At 38.7% G+C, this 26,228-nt stretch overlaps 1 protein-coding gene across 9 annotated transcripts in view; it reads right to left on the bottom strand.

Annotated features, from left to right (window-relative positions):
• The window catches only part of GRIA4 (glutamate ionotropic receptor AMPA type subunit 4), a 229,730-nt gene that overhangs the window by 164,426 nt on the left and 39,076 nt on the right, over nt 1–26,228 (bottom strand). The gene's annotated exons all lie outside the window — the stretch shown is intronic.

The raw sequence follows: 26,228 nt of genomic DNA, 5'->3' as shown, positions 1-26,228 counted from the left end.
TTTTCTCAAGGACAAAATGCCTATCATTATCTTTTTATTTTCTTTTTTTTTTTTTTTTTTTCCTGTAGGATAGAAGCTTAGAGAGGAATGGATTGCATGGAAACTAGACTGGATTACAGTAAAAAACTGGTTTATGAAATCTCCCAGTTGCTTAATTGAGGTTAACATTTCAACTCAGATACTCATGTGGTGGTTAGAGATATTCTTGCAAAATTATATCACCTCTTCAGTTTGCTAGCTGAAGGAATGCTCATCCTCATTTGCTGAATATCTAGAGAAATAATGTTTTATAACTTATTGAGATTGCCTGTGTGATTAACTTTTTTTTGCTTCCGTAATTAAACAGTTATGCTGTTCGTAGATTGATTCATTTCCTTCCGAGACATTATTCCTTTCAGTTCAAATCTGAACTTCATCCAGATATTCCTTTGTAGAGAAAACACATTTCTTTGCAGCTTGTTTTTCTCCCTAAATGTACAATTTTATAAAACCTGACACCAGGTCTGAATTTTGTTTTAAGAAGTAATCCTTTGATGGCCCAATTCTCTACATTAGCTTTCTTTTTTCTTTTTATCTTGAAAAGGGAGAAAATAGGCACATTTAAGCAGACTTTTTTTTTTTTTCATAAGAAAAAGAACAGAAAAATAAATCAATACAATTTTAAATGGGAGGGTATCTTATAAAATGTGCAGTTGACTACACAAAAATAGCTTTTTATACATAGCTACATAATCACGGATTTTTCTCACACAATAGAAGAACTATTTGTAGGTTTTGGAAAAAAAGAGTAACGATAATTTTTTTCTTCATTTTGGAGAAATACATGTTAATTTTGCAGTACTTCTGCCAGCAAAACTGTCATTGTCAGGAATTAACTAAATTTCATAGGAAACATGAGAGGTGGAGCCACACAGTTTGGCCTCTAACCTAAATTGTTTGGATAGATGCATTATCATCATTCATACTTCACACTTCGAAACAAAGGTGCTTCTTTATGTCAAACCTTATGCTCTAATTTAACTGAACTGAAACAAAACATGAACTTTGCTGTAATTTGACAAAGATCAAGTAAAGCATTTTTTAAAGCATCAGAGAAGTTTGGTACTAAACTTCAACATGAGTTTAAAAGGGGAATAATCATGTAACTGCTCCCTCTGACTTAGAAAATATCTCCTCAGATCCCTGAAACCTCTGAGAAAAATAAGGAAAAGAAGGTAAGAAATCATGAAAGATGTGACTAACTTGGTCTTGTATGAAGATGATGGTCCTTTGGTGGTTAGCATTCAAACCTGAACAGAGATGGGTTTTTTTGTCTGGTTTGTAGTTTTCGTTTTAGAATTAAAGCCCGTTCTGAGGGGAGTGATGCCATTTGATCCACTGTTTGAACTCTATTTTTCTTTCATTGGTGAGTCTGTCTCCCACTTTCTTACTGTTCTATCTTAATATTCCAGCCAAAGCGGGTTGTCCAACAAAGTACAATGCTCTCTGTCCAGTCCCAGCTGTTGAACGTTGGCAAGGGCAAGGCTGGGATTTTTGCTGCTTTCTTCCCTCAGTGGCGGATTTTGTACCATCAAGTGGCCCCTCATCAGCAAGTTAAATCACTGCTTGCTTTGACTCATGCTATTGCACAAGAGCATAATCTTAAATAATTCTTCCTACTTTGCCATTAACCATTTACAATCAATGAAGCCATGGATTCCTTTTGTCCTCAGTACGATCAACAGACATTTACCACATAATGTTGATTAAATAGCATCAAACACAACATTGCTTGCTTGGCCACTCTCAGATCTAAGTATCTTTTAAACAGACAGGTCTAAAACCAAAATTCTGCTGCCGCTTTCTGCAGTCTTTGACTGTGTATTAGCAGAACAGTTGCTGACAAAGTGCACAAGGCTCTACTGAAGCTATTTCCCAATCAGGGGGTATCTTCTGAGCTATCATTTCAGGGATCAAGACATATGAATTTCCAATTGTTTTATTAGTCTTCTCACAGTTGATGACCTTGGTTTTATTTACAGAGAAGAGATTTCTATGCTTCCATTATTTTTCTTCTCTGTTAATGTAAGTATGTTCTGATTAGTAAATAACACCATAACATGAAATTTACTTTGTCATGTACATCCAAAATTTACTTTGTGTTTGTTTGGGTGGTTTCTTCTTACGCATCACCATTGCTAATGATGGTTTTCCCAGAACAATGAAGTGTTGCTGACAGTCTAGAATGACCCCATAAATTGTGTGATCTTATTGCTTTTACTGTCTTTTCTAGCCTTGATCTAATGAACTGGCAAATGGTACCTGAGAGATAGACACAGTCTAACTGAAAGGCAAGGAGTTTGTCAGTTTTCACTCTAACTCCCATTTTACTTTCCACTAGCTGCAGATATGTCACTTAGCTTTTCTGACTTTTCCAATTTGGAAACCAAAGATTCTAACACTTAAGTTCTTCATGTAGTTGGAATAGTGAATAAAATATTTTCAAAAAGTCACTAGGATGAATGTAGACACCCTTATTATCCAACACTGGCCAGTCCACCAAGAGTTCTCTGAGATTTCTTTTACCATTCTGTACCTCATCCTTCAGCCCTCCCTCAAACATCCTGCGCATTATTACTCTTAACTTGACATGAAACCATATCAAGAGATTTTTCTCTCCTGCTCTTCCCAGAAATATGGGTCTTTGCCTGTTTGGGTGACTACATATATCTAGGAATTATGGTTACTTAAGACATCTATGCCAACATCTCAAACAGATTGTGTTTTCATTACTTGTACTTGTTCCTTTATGTTGCCGTGTTGTTTTGATCATCTCAATGCACTGAAGTTTTTTCAGCATCTTGTAAGCCTGCCTGTTTCCCCCCGATAATGCAGTGATCATAGCTAAGGGATTTTTCACATGTAGATTGTACTGACTATGGACATGTCATGCCAAAATGACAGGGAATTACGGTCTGTGGAGGGTCAAAAGTCCAAAGCTTAAGAAACCCTGAGCTATCTCTTTTCTTCCCCCCACCCCATTTTATCTCTGTGTGCCTTGCAGTTTCCTATTCATTTTAGGAGAGAGCTGCTTCTTAACCTCCCACAATTATGCCAGTGGGAGTCAATCACAATACAGTTGGTTGGTTTTAAAATCAAATGCTTAGCATGGATTACTGGAAATGCATCTTCAACCATCTCCCCTTTTTTATCACCAAGCTGTTTCTTCTTTCTCTGAAAAAATAATCTTTCAAGTTTTTTGTGTATAAAAGGTATTTCTAAATAGCTGTAGGTCTCACATAATAACTAAAATAATAATAAAAAGGAATTACCTTTCAAAAAATAAAATATAAACAAACCATTTGATCATGGTTATTGAAAGTAAAAGCCATTCAGCTTCTAAATAGAAGACCAGCCTCATCAGATCTGAGTTAAAGATGGATTCTGGCAATGCCCCTGTGCTTAATGACTTCAAGCTCTAATTACTTGATGTGAAAGGCAGATTTCAGTGTCAAATGCCATGAATGGAGTATGCTTTTTAAATAATTATTTTCAGTTAAAGCAAGACCTAATAAAAGAGGTTTAATACATGCATAAATACACCTGTGTATACATCATAAGAATATGTCTGCATGTTTTCTATTTCTGTGGATCACAAATTTTTTTATTCTGATACAAACTATATAGCTTTTTATTTTAAACACATGTAAATCTCTACTATAAAATGGAATAGATGTTGGCTTAGATTTCTTTAAAAGAAATAGGCAAATAAGCCAAATAAAAGTACATAACTTTGAAAATGTGGCTAATATATTTGTCTTATTTATATATTTCTCTGTGCTTGGTTTAACAAGGAGAGTTCATTTCCTTTCAGTTCTGGGGCAGGAGAAATGAATGTGCGATTGTCTGAGAACATTCATGTTGTCTCACTGTGGCAGTTGCACACCCCCCTGAGATTTGAAGCCTTCAATGGGGCAGCTGATGGTTCTTTAGCACCTTTTATGCCCCACTGTGCCTGTCCCCATTACACACCCAGGGTGGTACCAAGGTGCTGACAGTCTCACCCTCCCCTACCCCAGGGCAGGGTGACTTCACCTCCACCCTGGCTGGTGGAGCAGGAGGGATGGGACCCTCAGTCAATTGACAGAGTCCTCAACAATGTAGGTGCCCAGAGAAGCTGAGAAGCTTCCGGACTATGTTGTCATAACCACAGCCAGATCTGACCACGCTATAAAATGGAGTTCCTGCTGAAGACCCCCTTGGAGTGGTCTTCTTGGAGCAGTGGGTCTGTGAACTGGAGCCCTCCCTTTCGACCGGGACACTGTCTAAGGAGACTTCCTGTTTCGAGTCGGTTTATTTGCTACACTTTTCCAGATAGAATAAAGTCTGTTTTGGAACTTGTCCACCTAAAATTGATTTTGGGGTGCCTCTGTAACACTCATAAAGCATAGTTACCACCCACAAAACATTGTTTCACGTGACATAATGACATTGTAAGTTCTGTTATGAATGAACATCTCTTTTGTAACTCTGTGTTTATAAGACATCTAACAAAACAGCGTCTTTTAACCAAAACTGGAGCTCCTAATGGCTACCAGACTAAAAGCAGCCTGTAGAATGTAGGAAAAGGTTTCGAATGTCAGCATGACCTTTGTCCCCTGGACTCAAGTAGCTGTTCTGAAACTCAACACAGCTTTTCAATAGGCAGAAATTGCTTAGCATATCTCATATTCTCCTCTAAGAGCAAAATTGCTAAGTTACATTAAAATCAACTGATGTCACTAAATTGAGTTATTACGTCATAGACTGCAATAAGGCCAGAATCTTTCTTGCAATCACAGTTCTCTTTCATGGTATTTCCCAATACACAAAAAGATGGGTGTACAAACTACTGGCTTCAAATCATAAACCCAAAGAAATCAAACTGCATCCCAAAAACTATCTGCCCATTGTTCTCCCTAGGCACACACTGATGCAGATATTTGGGTTCCTATCCTGGTCTTGGCACAACAATCAGAAAGGTTGTTTCCATCTCTCCTCTTTTGACATTGTCAGATTGTGAGCTTATAAATGAGAACATTAACCTGTAAAGCATAATAAAAAGATGGCAAAAACGTAGTCAGAACCACTTAAGTCAGTGGGCATTGCTAGGCAAAGCCTAAAACCTGTTAATATTCAGTTTTGTGCACTGCCTCACACCTCTCTACATGCAAAGAATTTTCTTCATTTCTCAAAAAAATTACCTTCTGAAGGCAGAGATCACGACTTCTGTACTTAGAAACTGTCTAACAAAAAGTAAGCAGTAACAGAAATATGTTTTTTATTTATTTTTGTTTCTTCCTGAGTTTTCAGCTAATCCTGTTTTCTCTATGCTGGGTTTTTAGGCACCATCTTAAGTATTTCCACACGTTCACTAATCTAAAACAGAAGCACAGGCCCTCTCAATTTGTTCTCTCCTATCTTTGGCAGGAATGGGGCTTCATCCACAAAGCATTTTGAAATGGACTATCTATACCTGGGAGTTCTACAGAGCTGGGAAATGTGCTGGTGATTGTTTTAGAAAAGAAGGCAGACAAGAGGGAAGCTGAGACCTGTTGCCTGGCACCTTTTTATCTCTGTGAAGGAACCAAAGGCAGGTGTACTGTGGGACCTGGGGGAAAAGAAGGCAAATTGTCAAACAGAATTTGCCATTACAAAATATTTTTCTTTATCATGGTTATCACAGGAGATTTAAAATAGCTGTCACCTCATGCAAACTTCTTTTGCAGTTAAAATAGTAGCCTTCTCAAATGAAACCCTCATTTTTCATTTTATTTTTGGACTTCAAGGCTGATGAAAGCAGAGTCCTTCACTTCACTGAACTGTTTGACTAACAAAGTGAGCAATATACTCCATCTTATTTATAGATCAATCTTAGTCTGCAAAACAGACCACTGAAAATTAATAAATCATTTAACAGCTTAATATAAAAAATGTAAGAAAATGTTGATGTACTTTAATTAATTTGCTGTAAAGATTGCTTTACAAATGACAAAACAGTGTATACATCACTCCAGACATTATGTAAGGCTAGTAGCTTCTATGCTGGCAATTGCAGCAATAAACAAATTTAGTTCAGCAGAGTTCACAGCTGTGATCACTGGAGTAAAGCTCAGGGTCTAGGGGCCACTAGCTCTGATACTGTACTAAAAAGGCAGCTGTACTTTACTGGTCCACTGGGCCTGATGCTAATAATTTTTAAACGGCCTGTTAGTTACAGCAGTGGCCTCAAGCTACCTCTTATTTCAAATCCTATTAACATTTGTGTATCTTTAAACTACTTTATTGTCTTAATTAGCATATATTCATTCATAATTCCCAGATATTCTGTTGCTATATACAAAAAAGAAAAACAAGAAAAAAAGAAAAAAAAAAATGCTTAACACTGGCTGAAGAGCTGGTAAATGAAATGTGACTGTGGTAACGTGCACCCAAACCAAATCAATCACATAGAACACTGAAGCACAGAAATGCTTCTGTATGTGCTGCTTTTCACTGCAGTGCTCTGCAGGATCAAACTGTCTTCAGATAATGTATTGCTAGTGCTTATTGGCATATTGAAGAAAGGCAGACCACTGTAGGCAAAGCTCTTAAGAAAACTATGTTCAGTCTTTTTAGTTATAAAATTAGATTAAAAAATTAAAAATGGTTTTCCACAGTTTTAATGATTCCAGCAAGAGCTACTCAAAATAGTTGTTATAAAGCAAGTTTTTCCTTTTTCTCTGAGACTATCTTGTTTACCCTATGTTCTGTTTCAGGAAAAGTTTCATTAACACAAATGGAAATTTTTCCTGAATAAGGACTGCAATACATTTTTTTAATGCATATATACTAGCATATTTATTAAAAGTACCTGTGCCATTAAAACCATTAATTCCTGGTAGCCTAAAGCTACCACAACATGTATTTTAAGAAATCACATTATATTTGTCTTGAAAATGTTTTATGATATTTTCATTTGTAATATACAGAAAGCTCATTAGTAATCAGGTACCACCATGTTTTTATTATACAAATATGTAATTACTGGGCAAAAATCAACTTCCGTAAATAATAATTCTTCAGCTTTAGAAAACACTGATTATGCTGTGTAAAGGCCTTTGCAGCCAACCAAAGGTTTCAATGAAATGTTGACATCATATACCTAAACTCAGTCAGGAACAACGTACAATGTACAGAATCTTTCTCTCCCACACAGCTATGCATAACCAAACTGACTGCCCTTAGCCTGATGCATCTGTCTTGTTTATGACTGCACAAAGGAACATAGGATGCTACTAAAGCTACAGAACCAAATATTTTTCACAGCTTGATTTGAAGTGAAAGAGTTGCTGTGAAAAAGAAATAATACATACAAGTACAGAAAACTTTTCCTTTTTTAAAATCTGATTTTAGCTATAGTATCTTTCTTAGCCTATTTTGTGGCACTTCTTCAATAGGTATGCTCCTATACCTACACAGCTCAGAAAAGAAAGAGATGCACCAGCTACTCCTTTGCCAGTGATGAAATACAGTCTAAGTAGGGCCATTTTACTTCCTTCCAGGTTTTACTAGGTTTAATGTGTGTCTCACTGGAATGACACTAAGTAGCTACAAAAAATCCAGTCCTATTTATGTGCTTCTTGTATTGTCTTGATTTTCCCTGTTCAGATCATGCACACATCCATGCTTTCCTGGATAATTTTTCATCTATTTACAAGTACAATAGTATTGAGGGATCATTTAAACAAACTAGCTGCTTAATTTGCTTGTCTCCTTTCCTCTATACTGAAGAAAGAGGGAAGACCTGCCAGCTGGTGGCCTATGAGGACAGGGAGGTCTTCATTGGAGGCTTAAAGGAATCTCCTCCAGCATCATATTCCTTGTCATTATGCTCTGATCTCAGTGCTGACATGCTCAGAACGACCCCACTGGATTTCCTTACCATGCTGCTTTTTATCCCGGAGCTGACATCAAAATTCATAAAAAGCAAACAGAGATGTCAAGTGACCTGGCTGGAGGATAGGAACGGGGTCACAGGATGATTCAGGCTGGGAGAGACCTCAAGGGTCTTTGGTCCAACCTCCTGCTCACAGTTGGGTCAGCTCTGAGGCCAGACCAGGCTGCTCATGGCTTCACCTGGTCAAGGCTGAAAAAACCTCCAAGGACAGAGACTACACAACATATCTTGGCATCTTGTGCCACTGCCTGACTGTCATCACGAGGGGAATTTTTTTTCATTTCCAGTCTGAACCTCTCTTGTTTCAGTTTGTTTTCATTGTATTTCATCTTCCCATCCTGCCCCACTTCAGTGAACCCAGCTCCATCTCCTACATGATCTGTCTACAGGCACTGTGGGCTGCTGTTAGGTCCCACTGAAGCTGTCTGCTCCAGGCTGAAAAAACCCAGGTTCCACAGCTTCTCCAGATAGTGTCAGTGCTCAAGGTGGGTAAAAACTTCCCACAATCTACTGGCTCTGGTCCTGTTCATACAGTTCAGGATACTGTTAAAAATAATCAAATTTTGGTTAATAAACCCTCCTCTAGACATCACCTGCAAGATGTCACAATTTTCATTGCCCAGTGCAAGCAAGTAATTAACTACTAATGAACAAAGTCAGAATAGCTACTAGTAAAAAAAATAAAACAAAACAAAAACAAGCCTTAAAAAAACTAGTTTATCTATGGTAATGTCAATGACACAAATGTACATATACTTCTGAAAATACTGGCTTAAAAGTACATTATATTTGCACTTGATAATCTTATTCTTCTGTGTCATGTCAAATTTGGACCAGAAGTGAGGCAGCTGTAGAAACAAAAAGAAAGTTACACCTGCTTATGCATGGATGAGCCTACGACATAATGTTATTAACATGATGAACATGTTTTATTCCCAATCACTAACTAAAAACAGAAACCCTGACTAATCATTTATTATTGATTGGGTGCCCTGTGAGGTGTCACAAAAACACAACTCCAATTGATTAAATAATTGCATTGCCAGAAAGGCTGAGGGACAATATCGCGCTCCTGCATGGAGTCACCTTGGTTCAAAGTCACTGGGAATTGCTTGTGCACACACAAGGCCAACATCTAGCCTGAAGTCATCCCTCAGCATTGGAAAATAAAACAACATAGACCAATGAGTATTTTAAACAACACAATTTGATTATTTGACACTCTACACATTCTAAGACACAAGTCTAGACATGTCAGAATAGGGATAAAGGCTTGTTCCAGAGGCTATATTTCATTTTGTCATACTACTGTCTATTTACTGTCACACCTTTATATTACCTCAAGAAAGTAAATAGTGAAACAGAGCTGGAACAGAACTCTTGTGGAAATCCCTTCCTGCACAGGCATAGAAGACCCTTTCATTAACAACATTAGGAAGCTATGTAAACAGAGGGATTACTATAGCAAGCAATCTATGCACTGAAATTAATGGGAAGATTGTGAAAAAATAGATGCAGGTCTTTGAAATATAGTTCAGTTTACTTCATTTAAGTAATATCACACAGATGTATGTCAGATTAAGAGAAGTTTAGATCTACCAACAGAAGAAAGGGAGTGCTGATTTTTTTTAAACTGTGAAATTAATACAGAATCATAGAATTGTTTAGGTTGGAAACGACCTTTAATATCATCAAGTCCAACCATAAACCTAACACTGCCAAGTCCACCACTAAACCATGTCCGTAAGCATCACACCTACAAGTCCTTTAAACACCTCCAGGGATGGTGACTTAATCACTTCCCTGGGCAGCCTGTTCCAATGCTTGATAAGCTTTCCCATGAAGAATTTTTTCCTTCTATCCAATCTAAAGCTTCCCTACCTCAACTTGAGGCCATTTCCTCTCGTCCTGTCACTTGTTACTTGGGAGAAGAGTTCAACACCCTCCATACTACAACCTCCTTTCAGGTAGCTGTAGAGAGCGATAAGGTCTCAGCCTCCTGTTCTCCAGGTTAAACAGTCCTAGTTCCTTTAGCCTCTACTCATCAGTCTTGTGTTCCAGGCCACTCACCAGCTTCATTGCCCTTCTCTGAACTCACTCCAGCACCTCAATGTCTTTCTTGTAGTGAGGGGCCCAAAACTGAACAAAGGTATTAAACAGAACTGGCCCCAATACTGATCCTTGGGGAACACCACTCATGACTGGCCACCAACTGGATTTGTCTCCATTCACCACAACTCTTTGGGCCCAGCCATCCAGCTGGTTCTTTACCCAGGGAAGAGTACATCCATCCAAGCCACGAGCAGCCAGTTTCTCCAGGAGAATGCAGTGGGAAACAGTGTCAAAAGCTCTACTGATGTCTAGATAAACAATATTCATGGCTTTTCCCTCATCTACTAGGTGGGTCACCTTGTCATAAAAGGAGATCAGGTTAGTCAAGCATGACCTGCCTTTCATAAACCCATGCTGACTGGGGCTGATCATACGGTTGCCCTGTGCATGCTGCACGATGGCACTCAAGACGATCCTGCTCCATAACCTCGGACTAACAGGCCTGCAGCTTCTTGGATCCTCCTTCTGGCCTTGCACCTGTGTCTTTAAGATTTCCTTCTTGAAGAATGCACGGCATTCCTGGGCTCCTTTTCCCTTCAGGACTGACCACCAAGGGACTCTGACAACCAGCCTCCTAAACAGGTCCAAGTCTGCCCCCTGGAAGTCCAAGGTAGTAGTTCTGCCCCTCCTGACTTCTACAAGAGTCGAAAACTATCATTTCATGATCACTATGCCCAAGATGGTCTCTAACCATCATATCACCCACAACTCCTTCTCTCTTCACAAGCAACAAGTCCAGTGGGATGCCTTCCCTAAGTGACTCACTGACCAGCTGTGTCAGGGACTTGTCGTCCATACAGTCTGGGAGTCTCCTAGACTGATTCTTGTCTACTGTGTTCTTTTTCCAGCAGAGATCTGGTAAGTTGAAGTCCTCCATGAGAACAAGGTCTAGCCATCATGAGACTTCTCCAAGCTGCTTACAGAGTGTTTCATCTGCTTCTCCATTCTGTTCGGGTGGTCTGTAACACACTTCTACCACAATATCTGTTTTGTTGGACTTCCCTCTGATTCATAGCAATAAACACTCAACCCTATCATCACCATCATCAAGCTCTAGACAGTCAAACCACTCCCTAACATAGAGGGCTACCCCCCCTTGCTTATCCCTTCTGAAGACTTTACAGACATCCATTGCACCACTCCAGTTGTGTCAGTCATCCCACCATGTTTCCATGACAGCAACTATATCATAGTTTTTCTACTGCACAATGGCTTCCAGCTCCTCCTGTTTGCTGCCCATGTTGTGAGCATTGGTGTAGATGCACTTCAGTTGGGCCACTGATCCCACCACCCTTTTGTGGGCAGAAGCCCTAATTCCCATGTGACCATTTTCAGGCATTCCCATAGTTTCTAATACATAAATAACCCTTGTGTCTTTGCTGCCACATAGATCTCCATCCCTGATCTCCAGTGAGACAGCAGACCAAAGGACCTCACTAACACATCGTCCCTCAAAGACCAGTGTGCCGTCCCCAGGCTTATCTCTGGAAAGCCTAATTTTATTCCTCTCCCCCTTCAAATCTAGTTTAAAGCTCTTTCAATGAGTCCTGCTAGCTCCTGTGCAAAGATCCTTTTTCTCCTGTGAGATAAGTGTACCCTGTCTGGTGCCAGCAAGCCTGGTGTTGTGTAAACCAACTCACGATAAAAAACCCAAAATTTTGCCAATTGCACCAGGCTCAGAGCCAGGTATTGATCTGTTGATTCTTCCTGTATCTTCCTCATCACACCCTGCAACTGGAGGGACAGAGGAGAACACTGTTTTGCTTTTGATCCCTTAACCAGTTGTCCCAAGGCCCTGAAGTCCCTCTTGATTGCCTTTGGACTTCTTGTTGCAACTTGATTGCTGCCTACCTGAAAAATCGACAATGGGTAATAATTTGAGGGCCATACCAGGGTAGGGAGCTTTCCCTTCATATATTCAACCCCAGGGAGGCAGCAGACTTCCCTAAGAAGTGGGTCTGGTCTGCATATTGAGCCTTCTGTTCTCTTCAGAAGGGAGTCTCCTATGAGAACAACCTGTCTTTTTTTCTTTATGGAAGCAGTTTTGACACAGGACGTATGCTCACTTAACTTCAGTGACAACTCCCAGCTAGATGAAATATCATCCTCATTATTGTTTGGTTCTGCTTGCGGAGCCTCAGACCTATACACAAGTGCACCTGGGAAAGGTGGGGTAGTCAGAAAGGAGATGTGCCTGCTGCGCCGGGCAGGAACTTGTCACCATTGCCCCCTATCCCTTAAGTCACCACATTCAGCCAGGTAGAGAAGGGATGGGGAATCCTCCATACCACGCGTCCTGTCTGCGTGTTGGGCCTGTCTCAGGGAAGGCACAATGTGATTCCAGCAGTCTATCTCTCACACTCCCTGATACTCCTCATCGTGTCAGCTGCTGTGATGCAAGCTTGCTGGCTTCTGGCTGGTCTCTTGCCCTCTCATGAGGCTCCTCCAGTTTGGGAACACCCCTGTGCACCACGCTGGAGCACTCTACTGCAGATCCTGCTGGCACCGGACCTGCTTGCCTTGGCAACTCAGGTATTTCTGTGAAGGATCAGACTCCACCAGCACAGAGCACTTCACCATGAGGTGTGTGATGGGTAGGAATGTGTTTCCTTAGAAATAAAGAAAGGAACTGACTGTTACTGAAGAAAACACCAGTACTTTAGACTCCTTCCAAAGCTTTGTCTGACACTGGGTGCTTTGCTCTGAGCACAGTGTTTTGATTTACACTTGCCTGGCTGGGTGAAGCAAGGTTATCACTGCTTTTGATTATAACGGCTCCTCTGCGAAAAAATAGAAAAGTGCAAGTTGTTTTCTGCAATAGCCCTGCAGCAAAGAAATAGTGAATAATTTGTACAAAGCACGTAAGTTTGCTTTTAGTGTAATTCCAATCTTCTGCAAAATGCTGAGCAATCAGGAAATCAAGCAGCTAGTGAGATGTGCCTTAAGCGATCTGATATGGAGGGCCCTCTCTTACCCAGAATGTTGCCAGTTTTTCTCCTTATGCTATTCTATGTGCTGCATCACATAGACAATAATAACAGATCTTCTCTTGTTTTCTGAGACTACCATCTTTAAATTATGTTTACCACCTTATGTACATTTTTTAGACATATAAGAACAAAACATAAAATGATACAGCACACAAATAGCAAGTTTAAAAGGTATTTACATGTGCATATAGATATACAATCGAAGTATGGTCTGCTATAGTAATTTTTCTTCTGTTTAATATGAGAAAGAAGTTATTAGAAATCATTACATTTGTCTGGGCTCAATTTTGTAAACACTATGAAGTTTTTTTGATTGCACAGATGGTTACTTACTGACCTTATTTTCTGTAATTTTTGTCTGTTCATCTCATGAGTTTCCACATGTCAAAAAACAAGGACTACTAAATAATGTCAAAACAATAAAAGTATCTAATGAGAACTAATGTTTCTTATTTCAACAAAAGAGGCACAAGGGTAATGTCACAGTGTACAGTGTGATCAAAAAAAGCTGTCTCTTTTTCTGACAACTCCTAAATAGGAAAACTATCAAGAAAACATGAATTCTATAAATTTAGAAGTATATGCCAACGGCTTCAACTACCAGTAAACCATCTTTTCATCAGTAGAATCAAACCAATTTTTTACATTTAAAATCAAATAATTTTATTTTTTAAACTGACTCAGAAAATTTTGTTTCAGTACTGTCCACCCACAGTCATTTTCTTCTTTGGTCAATTTGTCATTCTCACAAAGACACAAAGTTCTCTGGCCAGACTTCATTTCCCATGATGGAACACAATGATTCCCCTGGGTTCTTGACTAAGGTCATTACAAGAGCTGCATCCAGGGTAGAGGAGAGGAGGAACAATGGAATCAATCGTTTTCATTTTCCAGCTCAAGTTCTTCATTAGAGATTTAAGCATATGCCATCTAAAACAACTATTTGATCTTCATAATACCTACAATGTTTAATGTATTCACAGAATGCGGCATAGGTATAAAAAAAACCTCTATGAACAAAGCAGAAACAGGATTTTTGAACACATGGTTTGGTCATAGCTCACACTAGTGTTAGTCAAAAAAACTGACATGAATTGAGCAGTCTATCTTTGAGAGCTATGCAACTGAACATATACCGGATATTCAGCGATCATAATACATATACTTTTATCATCATTAAGAGTTTAAATAAGCACATCAAAATAGACAGTAGTTTTAAAAGGATGACAATATGAATTCATAATTTTTTAAGACAGAAACATTTGTCTGGGATTTCACAAGATACCAGTTGTTCTGCAATGAAGCTTCAGTGATTCAGGTTTTGAAAAACTTGTTAAATAGAGCCCTGAAGTGATCATCATATTTTTAGACTCTGGAAGATAACACTTCATTAAGCTGAAACCAGGTATTTATAGCTCAGTGTTCAGCTCACAAGCTTGTCCAGAGTCAGACTTGACAAAAATACAGTAGCATCATTTCTATTGTTAAGCTTTCCTCAGATTAGGAAAGTCTAATTAGCTCCTCTCCGCAATTCAGCTTGAGTCTAAATATTCGCATTTTTAATCTCAGTGACCATTTTCAGGCATTTCCATAGTTTCAAATACATAAATAACCCTTGTGTCTTTGCTGCCACATGGATCTCCATCCCCGATCTCCAGTGAGACAGCAGACCAAAGGACCTCACTAACACATCGTCCCTCAAAGACCAGTGTGCCGCCCCCAGGCTTATCTCTGGAAAGCCTAATTTTATTCCTCTCCCCCTTCAAATCTAGTTTAAAGCTCTTTCAATGAGTCCTGCTAGCTCCTGTGCAAAGATCCTTTTTCTCCTGTGAGACAAGTGTACCCTGTCTGTTGCCAGCAAGCCTGGTGTTGTGTAAACCAACTCATGATAAAAAAACCCAAATTTTGCCAATTGCACCAGGCTCAGAGCCAGGTATTGATCTGTTGATTCCTCCTGTATCTTCCTCATCGTACCCTGCACAACTGGAGGGACAGAGGAGAACACTTGTCCAGAGTCAGACTTGACAAAAATACAGTAGCATCATTTATATTAAACTGTCCTCAGATTAGGAGAGTCTAATTAGCTCCCTCCGTGCCCCCCCCCCCCCCCCAATTTATCTTCAGAGTCTAAATATTCCCATTTTAAATCTCAGTTGTTCTACTGACAGAAGACTCCAATAACTAAATGATCTGCAGTTTTGAAAGAGGAAAACATTGAAATCATCAGAATACAGGATAACTCATGTAGTAAGGAAAAACATTTATAACATTCAATCAAGAGCACAGTGCCAGAGTCTAAGAAAGACATTTTATGCTGTTTAACCATTTATAGTGCTGGTTAAAAGAGAGGAAATCTTAATATATACTATATCGTAATATACAAAGTATAATATGGAAATGTTATACATATTTATTAGGCAAAAACTGTAGGATATAAATATTCATAGTTTCCTAGATGTTCCAATCTCCGTTAAAACCACGGCACAAAACAGAACTTCGAGTTCATCTGCCCTACAGCTGTTTTGTTTTGTTTGTTTGTTTTATTCTTACAGGCAAAGTCTTATCATAAACAATAACAAAACTAATCTGTAGTAGAGGACTTCAATTTTTTTTTTTCTTATTTTATTTTGCCACCAGTTCTGCATAGGCACAGTTACTTTTTGCATTGATTTATTTAAAATATATTGGGTATCACTACAAGGCTAGTTCAATAAGGCAACAGAACACACCACATTCTACTAACTGGGGTAAATCCTCTGATTAACCTGGCTTCATTCCTTGCCAGACTGAAGCAATGCTTCCACGAGTAGTTCCTGCAGGCTGGTTATTGAAAGGTGCCTAGCACTTTGCATGCATAGCCCTTTATAAATAATATATAAAAGTCAAATAAATTATTTATTGGGTATCTCTGTCCATTTTACATATGCCACCCTGTTTCAGTACTGAAGGTCTGATTGTCCGCTGTTGCAAATTCAAACCAATTCACATATGTTAATTTACCATCAGCTAAGAAACTGGAAAACAGTGAGAACGGTTGTTCTGCTTTGTTGACCCAATCAAATGGAGTTTTCTACCTATATTCACTGACTCCTTCCCTTCCGAAACACCCAAGCCTTGCATGATTCTTTCTAAACTTCCTTCTCTTGAAGCTGTCTTTTTTCTGTTTTGTTTTGCAGCTTTGCTTGTTCCCTTATATAGGTGACTTAAAGCAAAGCTGCTTCTTCAGTGATGTCCTCTCTCCATTTGTTCAATTCCATAAATCAACCTAACTCATAACTTCACAGTATCTGTTCAAACTCACCATGGCAAAACAGAGCTCTTCTGTTTCCTGCAGGATCACTTATGCTTCTCTATGCAGTTCTGACATAGCCCAACATAATTTAGACCCCTTCCTTTTCCTCATCTACCTCACCCAAACAAGTCATGTCTGATACTTACTACTTTTTGTCTCATATTGCATGTAAGATGTTTTCTTCTCTTTGTTCTACTATTGTGACTTCACCAACTTGAATTACAGAGATGCCTGCGCACTGCCCTGACAGAAATCACACTCATTTCTCTCTGTTCCATATAGGAGTCAACCATGACAGGATCCCCCTTGCTTCTTCTCATCACAGCCTCACCACTGAGCTCGCACTAGTCTTACTCCTGAGATCTTCAGCTGCAGCAAATTGAAAGCAAATAGTCATGAAGGCAATATTCATGCCTCATTTGTTATAGTTCTCACAGATACACCCTCACTTTCCTCCATGATTTTCACTCCAATGGATTCTCTCCTGGAGACACTCCTCTTCCCTATGGCAGCTCTCAGATATTTGTGGTAGGGGACACAGGTCTGAAGCCCACATTCATGTACCCAGAACTGTTGGAGGAAAAAGGCCAGAAGCAGCCCAACATCTGACACTACATGCAAGGTATCTAGAGCTTCACGGGGGTCAAAGCAGAAGACAGTACATCCCTGCGTGGGGCCAGGAGGCAGCGGAGCCGGGAAGCAAGTGAGAAGCTCTCAAGCAGTTCATACCCAAAGGACGACATCTTTGTGGGTCCTTTCCAACTCAGGACATTCTGTGATTCTATGACACGGGAGCATCTCCCACCCCAGACCAGTCACGGCTGGGTGTGAGCACTGCCCTGGGTGCCTGCTGGCCTCGGCAGCATCCCCTCTCTCCTACAGCTCTGTGGTTTATTTATCCAGTGGTGCCTGTGATGGGCAGCCCCACCATGGACCTGCACATAGCCTGGCAGGGGGCTGGCACAGGCTACTACTGAGCCACAGGTTGGTCACTCCTGACTTAGATGGACTAGTGCTCACAGAAACAGCTTAAATACCACAAATGTGATAAATTTAGACTCAGACAGGAGCAAACCTGTAAATAATGAGACATTTGCCTAGCATCAGTCTGACTCTCTGCATATTACATCTATTCACGCTGCTTTATGCATTTTTTAAGATGCAGGCTGTGCTGTCCTCTGCATTTCTAAAGGGCTCTGTAAATTTTGGATAATACTGGAATACTAATAGTAACAATAATTATTGCCCTACTCTTATCTAAAATACCTTCTGCATTAATAATTTTCCACAGTATCAACATTTTGAAATAATGAAATTAATAATTTTTGTATAAATCATTAGCAATTAAAATTTATTTGTACACTATAATTTGAAAACCTGAGAAATGACACAGTACTAATTAGTGTATGCAGAACCTCTGAATAATGAGTAAAGGATATTCATTTTTCTTTTCTTAATAAAGCTATATTTCCCCAGAACCATACAAAGAGTCCAATAAGAAATTAAATTCTATAGAAACAGTAATCTTCAGCACTATCAATTTTTTCCTACAGTGCACCCGAACTTGAAAAGCAAGACATTATCTTCTGTCTTATGAATACTAAACCAGAATTCTGCATCTAAAGGTTAGAGTAGAAAAACAAATCTGTGTATTTTTCTGAGAATTGCAGAATATTTTATGTGTATGCTTCTTTCTAAGTGTAGCCCACATCTGTACTGCATGTGAGCAAACTTTAATTTAGCATATTGTTTTTCCATAAAAAACATAACATTATAAATAACCTTCAAAACAACTGCATTTTTTCAAAATCAAAAATATCTCTCCCCTACTATATCTCACTCAGGAAACCCACAAATACATTACATGTTTTCAAAGAGACTGCCTATACATAAACATTTCGGGAGTCTTAGATGTTTTTAAAAGGGCCTTTTTCACAAAAATGATAGCAGCCATAAAGTCTGAATATGGCCATTGAGTTTAATTTACTCTGATCGAGGTTCAAATGCCACATATAGACAATTATGAAGGTGAAATAGATTTCCTAACTGAAGTCCACAACACCTAAAATAGGGAAGGACAAAGCCTGTCTTGAGTACAATGTAGCACAGCTCTGAGCTGGAGTACCAGCTCTGATTTCATGTCAAATATATTTTAGGATTTCAACCAAAAGCAGTACCAGTGTGAACATACTCACACCAGGCCTTTCCTGTCATACACCTGAGTCTCAGAGCTGTACATAGGAAGGTTCCCCAGGTCTTTTACTCAATATGGGCAAACCACTCTAAGCCAGCTCAGCGCTCCAGCTTTCAAATACAACCAGCCTTCACGACCAACATGGTAAACTAGCTTGGTGACAGATATTAGCACATTACCAAATCTCTTGATAAAAATATGTGTCTGGGGAGAGGGCGATGACAGAGTTTTGACACCACATGCAATAAGAGGAAACATCACACTTTCCATAATGTGCTCCAAGCACAAATCACCCAGCAGTAAGAACTGATGCATTGTCAGTCACTGCACACTGCAGGACTTCTAGTACTACGGCGCTGGCTGTAGAACTAGGGGAAGTATCTATAGTGTGGTATGATCATACCAAACTTTTTTAAAGCAAAGAAAGATGTGAATACATGGAAGTCACATGCCTAGAGCCAGCCTTGGAGGAATGCACATGAAGAAAGAAAGCCAAAAATATTTTTTCATTTACTGGGGGTAAACTAAAAATTCTAGGTGATAATAAATTCATTGATTCATGAGAGTAAAGTTCTCTGGGGAGCATCACCAGTCCAGACTGACTTTGCAGGCATGCTGAATTTTATATCTGAATCTCTACATGATAAAAAAATTAGAGAGAAAAAAACCACAGCAAAAGTACAAGTGATCAGGTCTCTTTGTGGCATAGTATATGGTTCAACACCATACTTATTCCAGTAAATAAAATGTATTCAAATGTTAGCTATACAATAATATACATGTATAGCACCAGGCCAAAAGTCAGAAATCCTGCAGACTGCCTCTGCTTCCTGCCATTATCTCATTCTAAATAAAATATATTTTTCCAGCCTAACACATTTCAGGAGACAGGAGGAGAGCAGAAACAGAGGCTGCTATTAGTATCTCCCATGCAGAGTTTATTCCAAATCTGTTGCTATGCCTCTGCAGATCTCAGATCAGAATCAAGCCTTTAGGCATTAACCAAAATAAACAAAGTATTATACGTCAAATCTAATTATGTTATAAATATCCAAAAAAAGATCTAGATCTCTAAGGTAATTCTTAAAAGCCTAAGTGACAGAGAGGCACAGATGATTAGGTTAAACTGCAAACAGTTCATGAAATATGGGAAATAGCATGGCATGTGAAAATATCTGTAGGGAAATGTTTTCCTTTAACTAATAAGGTAGGAAATTTTGTGACATAATAAATAATTTTTCCAGTATCTTAAGGCATATTGAAGAAAAAGGAAGACATGGTAAATAAACTACTATACATTCCTGTTTCAAAGACATCATCAATAATTTGTTTTATAGTTACCAAGTTACAAAAAATAGTGGAAAGCAAAGGAATTACAAAAAACAGTGGAAAACAAACTTCTTATACGTTTCCATCAGTTACATTTATGAAACAAGCAATTCACTTGGTTAATACTTCAATTTTGTCTGAGACAATTAGAAATGTGGCTTCCCACTGTCCCTTTACAATTTTCATATTGGGGGAAAGCAAGAATAAAATGGAATCAGATGATTAAAATGCAATCCTTTGTCCAGGAAGGCTCTGCAGAAAAAAAAAAAATAATAATAAAAAAATATATATAGTAGTAGTTGTTGTTGTTCTTGTTGTTGTTCTTGTTGTTGAATGTCAGACTTCTGCCATCTCATTCATTACCCATAGAGGCACTGATGTATGGTGAAGTGAACTTAGCTACAACTTTATTTTAAGACCAGACTGGAACTGAACTTGCAAATGCATACTAAACAACTGTCTGACTCTGCCCTCTAGTCCTCCTGTGTGAGTTCAAGACATAGAACTCCACAGATGTTGTTATGTCTTTCTCAATCAAATGAGAGAAATTACAAAACTCTGCTTAGTGCTATTTTGAGGTACACTTCTAGACACTTGTAAGGCACCCAGAGCTATATGCCTTTATTAAATCTACTTCCCTTTGCATTATTCTAAAGCAATTCCATTAAGTGTTTAGCTCTTTGAGCTATGTATACCAACACTGGCTCATAGGATATCTGGCCAGCTCCACACTCACATGGACTACATGAAACCTTTCAGGAGAACCTCAGGAACACCCCTGCCATGAAATCCCACACATTGTACTCATCAAACCTCCATCTTCCCCATGCAAACACTATGCACGCTGAGGGCCTCCGTCTTACATCCAAATCCAATGATAGCACCGATATTGTACCCTCCCACATAGTTTTTTTCATTGATTTAAGTTGGGTCAGTTCATACACTGAAAGATAGAATATCAGATCACTTACACAGATGCATGAGTATAGCTAAAACCTACTTAACCTTGACTGTACACCAAGTTCGGTACATAACTCTTCTACTCAGTGACCACTAACTGGAACTTGTTTCAGCTTTGCTGGCTGTGTGAGCATTATAGATACGAACCACACCTTGCCATGCAGGCCAAGCCTTGGATACAGCTTGTCCAAGGTGAAAAGACCAGTCCAGAATTGCCCTAAGCTTTCAGGTCCAAGGTACAAAACTGTCGTCACAAACTCACACAACTCTAAGACTTAGCTTCCACATTTGGAGATGTGAATAGAGAAATGTATAGAGAAATGAAACACAGCTTTGACAGATAGAGATTTAACTGCTGGAATAGTTCTGCAGCAACTAGCCTGCTGGATTCCCACAAATCTGAATTGAGGCCAGTAACAGATACATTTTCAGGTCTTCTTCCAGGAATATATTTCATACTTTAAGAAGAGTGAAGTCATGTAAGAAGGGCTAGATAAAGACAGAAACATCACCTGAAAGAAATACTATTCTGAGCTGCAAGAGGAGGCTTTTCCGAGCTGCAGAGAGATCAGGCAGCGCAATGTACAGTGCCAGATGTGACCCAGATCCCAATGGACATTGCCACAAGCCATCTTGTTGGCTATGCCCATTCTCAGGTCATTTCACATGCCTAAGTAGCAATGTAAGCGGACACAAAGGAAATCTGGGGCCTGGTGGAAGAGTCCCCTATTACCTTGGTACCCAGGTACCAACAGAACATTCTTCATAGAGCCTTTGAGCATGGCTCTCAAACAGATCTTGGGAAATGATCCAATTTCTTCACAGTCCTTCAAGGAGTTACATAAGAAACTGGAGGTCTTGGACATACTATGGGATTCGTTTTTCCTTCACAGTTTCCTGACATAGCACCTAAGAAACTGCAAAGACTGAAAAAGCCCTCCAGACCCTCCAGCAATGCATTTTTTTCTCCCAGTTACATTTACCTGGTAAGCAGACGGCCTCACAAAACCTTCTTGGACAAAAAAGTCTGATAAGTTATGATTTAGGTCAATAAAATGCCATTTTTAAATAGCATCACAGATGTCAACAGGCAGAGAAATTACAGGCCTGATCTGAAGACTTAATCTAAATTAGACCCATTGAGTAGTGAAACATTATATTTGCAGGAATAGGTCCTGAACAGAGTGATAGGAGGCTAATTGTGTAGATTTATTTTTCAAGGACAGTTTTATGGAGAAAACACTTATGTTTACAAGACTGTCTCTACTGCTGGACCTGGAAGGATTACAAGATCTTAGAGTCTTCCTGGTGAAAGCTAAGAACTGAGATATACATTCTCAAAGCATAAACATGCAGTTACATTCCACACTACTAACCTCACTGGAATTAAAATAAGATCCTATAGACTTAAATAAATATACATTTAAAAGGGTTCATTTTTAAAATTGACATTTATTTTAGGGACTGAAATTTACCACTTATTAAAAAACTACATCCAAGAATCTAAGGTCACAGGCATGTGTTTACTTTTCAGGCAGCTGGAAGAGCTGCAAATGTTATTACCTCAGTCCATTTTTTACCACCTCCATGTTGGAGATCACCATGACAACAGCAAAGCAAACTGAATGGAGCACATGAGCATTTCCATGCTAAACTCAACAACCCAATGCAAGATCTTCTTTTTTAATCTTAAATCAACAGTGAAGGCATTTCAATCTAACATGGTTGACTCCACAATCAAACAAGGAAAACAGGAAAGGCAGCAGTCACCCATGCACTGAGTTGTGCAACAGCAGTCTTGGGCTGTAATGTGGAGTTGGGTCACCAGCACCGAAAATATTGTCAGCTGGCTCCAGAAAGGGACAGTTGCCATTGCAGGGGAATTTACTTAACACCAGCCTGAGGCCAAAACTACCCCATGCTACACATGAGCAATGCTCTAGTGAAGCCTCCTGATCCATGTCAGGAACTGCTTTAAAATTTCAAGTCCTTGAAGGACATCAACTGTAAGTTAAGACACAAAAAGTTTACAGACAATTCTTTGAGAAAAGAGAGTAAACTATCGTATTTTTCTACTGTTTCATTCACTTCTAATTATGTTCATGTATGCAAATTACAATGAATAGCAGCTGATTTAGCGTTCAGCTTTCGTTTCACTTCTGAGATGAAATACAGATCTCTAGACTCTGAAATCATGAACATAAACTTCAGATTTACATTTCTTCATTTTGTGTAATACCATGTTCATTGTAATTTAACTGCAGATATCATGAGTTCTTACAAATGCATTTTTTCTCTATAAGAGAGTAGTCAAAACATGTCCAAGGTTCATAAAGAATTTTAAAGACTTTTTTTTTTTCCCGTTGTTATCTGGATTTATGCATGTACTTAATTGCTGTGATATTTTGTCTCGTGCTACCAGCTTTCAGAACAAACCCATAAAGCTTGTTGTTGTAAAAACTGTTATTCAGATAATGGATATGTTAAACTTCAGGAAGTTGAAAAAATTAAGCGTTATTTCTTTCATCAGAAATACCAGGTGCATCTTGCTTCATTTCTATATTGTGAATGAAAAGATGTAATTAATGATCCAGGAATTTTCTCCATAAATATCTGCAAGCACAGAGTTTTTTCTTTGCATTTTTGTCACTACATTTGTGATTTCAAAATGCCTCCATATCTACAACTACACATAATATTTACTTTATGGAATTCTGTTCGTAGTACTTGTTTCTTGCATTCTACATGGTGAAGCAGGCATTTAGTAGGTAGATGTACATTTTATTCAAAAGCTATGTGTAATGGGGTTTGAGAATAAAACCCAGAAATACTGGAATTTCTGCATCCTTAAAATATAACATTCAATGTTATTTATAATTCTAAAACTAAGAAACTGGCTGCAATATGGTAATATAAAATTGAATCTATCCAGTTTTTTCCAAGCAGCAATACTTGTGAATAGTACCTGAAAAAACCGTTGCCTGACAACTAAGAATAAGCTCCTGGTTCTTAAAGCACCCTGAGTAATGTCTAAAACCCAGAATGGATTTAGACACAGTATCACAGTATCACAGTATCACAGTATCACAGTATCACAGTATGTTTGGGATTGGAAGGGACCTCAAAAGATCATCTAGTCCAAACCCCCTGCTGGAGCAGGAACGTCTAGAAAGAAAAAAATATTAAGTGACACAATTACAAGGTTATTATTTTCTATAAATAAGTAGCACCAGATATTAGAAATTAATTGATAGAAGAATATCAGAACTCCTCATTGAACACTTTCAGCTTTTCAAGACACAATTGCTCTTTTTTTATTAACTGTACGAAATGTTGCTTATTTTCCATATATCAGCCTTCTTACTCCCCTGTATTTTTTCCCATTACTCATCATATCACCAGTACCTAAGGAAATAAGCATACCTGTCTGAAAGTATGCCGATTTATATTATAGCAGGAACATCATCTCCCACTTTGTTGTTTATTCCTAAGCTGTATGTTAGGATCTATTTTTCAACATAATTACAAACATTAATAAGACATTTGAGCCATTTGGATGATTGGAAGGGTAAGATAATTATTTGTGGGCTGAAGTGATCTTTCATTTAGTTAAGGTTGGCCCTGAAATGGGGATTCAAAATGTGCTCATCTCAATACCATACAACAAACTTGCATTTCTATTATCTGTCATCTGACAATAGCGTACTGCATAAAGCTGACATTACACAATGGCACTGTTATTCAGCATGTATTGGCAGTAAGCTGCTTGAATAGCTGTTATTCAATCTAGGATGACTATCGAACCTTACTTGTCTCCAGTAATCAAAATATAGAAGTGATCAAGTGCAGATGCTCCTACCACATTTTGACAGCAAAGGAAATCTAGCTGAACTGTCTTCATGTTAGTGAGCTCTACTGAATTTACTCACACAGTTTTGTTAGCTTTCAGATGCAAAGTAAACCTTAATATTTTGAGTTTCTCCCTGTTGGCTGTGGGAGGATACCCTGAGGAGTTACCCTTTAAAAGGTCTCCAAACACTAGTGATCTCCTGCTATTTAGACACCCATGTCTCAAATTCTTTACATTACACCAGCCTCTGAGGATCACCAGGAAAAGGGTAATATTTTCAATCAGCTGACAAATGAGGAGTTACTAGCACAGCTGAATTTTCAGTTTTACTCCCAAGCCTTTATCTAGGCTGAGTCAGCAGTTGCTTTATTTTAAATTCTCTCTTTATTCACCTGCAATGCTCCAAATTGATAAGACCTATAAATTCCAGTTACCTCTTAGAGGGTTGCTTTAGAGATTAAAAGTATATACTTACTTTGATACCACAGTGTAGCTCCTGAAAGGATTAGCAGGAGTTAAGTGTGTGTATGCTAAACAGGAGATACTCTACACCTCCCTCCTTACAGAAGGCAGGAGAGGACATGGACCCTGCGCCTCCCTCAGGGAAATGTGAAGGTCAGGCAGGGGAACTGCTGGCCAGACCAGCCTTCGCTCCCTCAAGTACAGAGCACACCTACTCTTTTGTTCAGGTTAGCAGTCCAAATAACAAGAAGAAATCATACCATTAATTAGACACTAAAATCCTCTTGTGAAAAAGGGCTTCACTGCACATTTACTTCAAACTGGTAATACAATTTCAGGCTTCCTGGTGCACACAAAAATGACATTTTTCTCTTTTACACTGTACTTGCTTCTGATTTCAATGCCGATTTACATGTGTTCATAAATCAGCACAGAGTATTGAACCATTCTGTTATTTACTTAGTGCTATTTGCTTCACACTGGATAATAAAGTAAAAATCAGACGGTGACTTTTGCTATATAAATGTGGTGACCAATCTGGTGACAACGGGGAGAAAAAGTAACATCAGATCAGTCCATATGCTCCCTAATGCCACGCAGGATATAATGCAACTCATAGTATTTCTGTCTGTTGCAGAGCTATTCCTCCCTGATTCTGTATCATGTTCAGCTTCTGAGTGCAGAATGTAATTTTTTCTTTTAGATTGCACACACATTACAGTAAAAATAACAAAGAATAAGGTGCTGTCTACAAGAGAAAATACCTTCATGGAAGGCTATGGAGTTGAGATCATGAACTGGGATCCGTATTCAGGATTCAGAGTTTATAATTAATATAGTCCAAACTGGAGACTGGATTTTTTTCAGCATCCTAACGATAGCTGTTACTAGCTCTCTTCTATGTCAGAAACTTGTGTAGGCAGGATAATGACAAAGCTTTTGCTTTAGCAGCTGCACAAAGAATAAGTAATGAGAAAATGAACAAACATTTTTAGTAACATGTATATATGACAGAAGGGATAGTGTTCAAGCAAATACTATGCACTCATGCTTCAAATGAGCATAGGTTTCATGGCAAGCAT

This window comes from Columba livia, chromosome 1, assembly GCF_036013475.1.
Source record: "Columba livia isolate bColLiv1 breed racing homer chromosome 1, bColLiv1.pat.W.v2, whole genome shotgun sequence".
Classification (NCBI taxonomy): domain Eukaryota; kingdom Metazoa; phylum Chordata; class Aves; order Columbiformes; family Columbidae; genus Columba; species Columba livia.
The sequence above is the reverse complement of the archived record's forward strand: the minus strand, read 5'-3'. Positions and strand labels throughout refer to the sequence as shown.